The sequence below is a fragment of the Athene cunicularia genome (genome assembly GCF_003259725.1).
Source record: "Athene cunicularia isolate RWA chromosome 15 unlocalized genomic scaffold, athCun1 chr15_part1, whole genome shotgun sequence".
Classification (NCBI taxonomy): Eukaryota; Metazoa; Chordata; class Aves; order Strigiformes; family Strigidae; genus Athene; species Athene cunicularia.
In genome coordinates this window covers 13,057,473-13,060,124 of record NW_020799121.1, presented here as the reverse complement: position 1 = coordinate 13,060,124, position 2,652 = coordinate 13,057,473, and the positions used below count along the sequence as shown (strand labels likewise).

Genomic DNA, 2,652 nt, shown 5'->3' with positions numbered 1-2,652 from the left:
AAAAAAAAAAAAAAAAAAAAAAAAAAATCTGTATGTAATTGCCACAAGAACAGCACAGTCTTGGCAGCTTTAGCATCAAGAGCGGATACTTCATGCAGTCCAACTTCTGGATTTGCACTGACACTATATCATAATTCAAAGCCAGGTCATCTGTTTTCAGAAATGATTAGGCCCCTCGACAAGCTTTTGATATGCTATGAACGTTTACACATGATTTAATTAAAAAATGACCTTTTTTTTTCCAATAATAGCTTGCAATTTTAGTCAAAGCATCTGAAAACAGAGTAGAAAAGCCTTGTGAATACAATGTTGGAACAAGCGATGGCACATTTCCCACATTTCTCATGCAAGAGATTGCTTTAAGACACCTTAAGAAATATCAGTACAGCTTGGGTTTTAAAACTTCTGTCATGCCTAAACTATTGATTCAGAGTCATCCCTGAAGTATCAAATTATACACAGATGTATTTTTTAATAATCTTACATTAAAACATGAGAGCTCCTCCTGCAGTCACTGTAGGCGGGGTAAAAGCTCTGTCCCACAGATGAGCCAAGTCGAGCAAAACCTAAAATTTTTCCGTTAGCTCTTAAGGACTTGCCAACAAGAAATCCTCCCAAACACAGATGTTTTAGGGAGTAATGTGGGCCTGACAGAGCTGAGATCTGGTGACTGTGCTGGCAGCTGCACTTGCCACTTCCGTCTTAATTTGGGCAGATCTTGATGAATCATGTTTGTAACATGTGATTTGAGATCACTTTTAATGCATTAGTGTGTCTAAAATATAACCACACAGACTGATTTTAAACGAGGAACTTTAGGTCCGCTGGCTACTCTGTGGCTGAAAAGTAGCATTTGGAGAAGTTCTATTAATAAAAGACTTGCCCTCACTGAGCCTTGGGGGTTGTGCCAAAGAAGCATTAAAAGATTTAAATCTATTAATGCTAGATGTCCCATTTACATGCCATGAAATAACAAGTGAGGATGACTCGCTGCAGCTCGGTAATCCCCCAAGGTTTTACACATCATGAGAGAGCGAGGTAGAGAAGTGATTCTTACCAAGAATATTAATTCGTTTTTAGTGTAACAATCTGGAAAATTTTATGGTAAAGTTAAAAAAAAGTAAAGTTAATTGCTGGGCTTTATTTGGGAAATTTAGATTGGATATTAATACCTATAAGAAGAATCATTATAATATTCACTTTTTATACCACAGTACTGCGGAATTACCTTTGAGAAGGTTTTCAGATTACAGAGACTTGGTTTGACAGATTCAGTGTTGCACTAAATATCCCCAAACCCAGATGGTAACTATTTTATACCTCATAAACTCAGGCATATTACTCGGGCTTGAGCCTGTTTTTGGTAAGAAAAAAAGATGACGTTCTCAATCGCATTACCTAATCTTGAATTTAATATAACCAAAATAATCTCTTGCTGCTTATTTAGAGGGCTGTATTTTAGGCGTGCGAGTTTATATAAAAAGCATATTCTAAGTGTTCTCTGTGCCACATGCTGAAGGGTTGTCAGCAGAGTTCACACATTGGCTTCAGAGCGTTATGCAGAAATGTCAGAACCAGATGTGTGTCATTTCCTTCTTCCTCCAAGTTCTGAACACGCTGGCTGCAGCCTGGCCTTTATCTCATCTCCCACCTCTCCCCACCAAGCCACTCCACCATTTCAGTGTCTCCGCCCAAGCCGTCATACTTTGTTTTCAGGAAATGTCAGTAAATTGACCTTTATAACATAATAGCTGTAGTTATTTCCTGGGTTTTACTTTCAGATATAGTTCAATGAATATTCAGTTCATTGAGGGCTAGGAAAGCTATCATTAATTATCCCAGCAACAACTAAATGCAACATTAAGTGTCTTAAATGTAAACGTATTCTAGAAAATTACCCCGTGCTTGATTCGCCTACTCCTCCTCTCACCACCCCCAGGCATGAATCAGGAGGAACTCAACTGAAATCCCCGGGGACATGCAGATGTATGATAATATTGAGCTTTGTTTTGCTCTCACTTAGAAAAATGAGAACTATTATAATAATTGAAGTATTTTCTTTGGAAACGTGATGCCTTAATGAAGTACTTTAACAAATTAGTGAGAAAATAAAAACTTATGTCTGGAAATATCTTCATCGCCTTACAAATAATTTGCAGGACACCCAATCCAATGGGAGTGAGTTCACTCCATGGTGTTCTCCAGCCACACCAAGGGCGTCGGGGCGCGGATCAGTCTCCCGGTATGACCCTGCTGGCCTCTCCCGTGCCCTGTCCTCGCCCAGTTGCTGTGCTTCGCGCCCCTCAGCGTGGCTCTCCGCGCCGGGACACATGGCCCGGCCTGGGACAACGCCGGTGGCGGTCACACCTTCCTCAGAGGGCTGCGGCACGTCCAGGAAGGGCCGTGAGAGGGTCCCCGGGACCTCACGCGGTCACGGTTTGGGCGCCGGCCCCACCGAGCCGCCGTCCCCGCAGGCCCCGCGGGAGCAGTGCGGAGGCCGCTCCGCTGCGAGCGGCGCCGCCCGGACCTTTCCCTCCCCGGAACGTTTCTCCTGGGCTCGGGCCGCCAGCCGGCCCCGCTGTGGCGGCGCACGAATCCGCATCTGATTGGCCGCGGCGTGTGTCACGTGACGATTACGGCGGCGGCGATTGG

At 43.9% G+C, this 2,652-nt stretch overlaps 1 protein-coding gene across 1 annotated transcript in view; it reads right to left on the bottom strand.

Annotated features, from left to right (window-relative positions):
- The window catches only part of RNF34 (ring finger protein 34), a 31,657-nt gene that overhangs the window by 9,132 nt on the left and 19,873 nt on the right, over window positions 1–2,652 (bottom strand). The window lies entirely within an intron of this gene.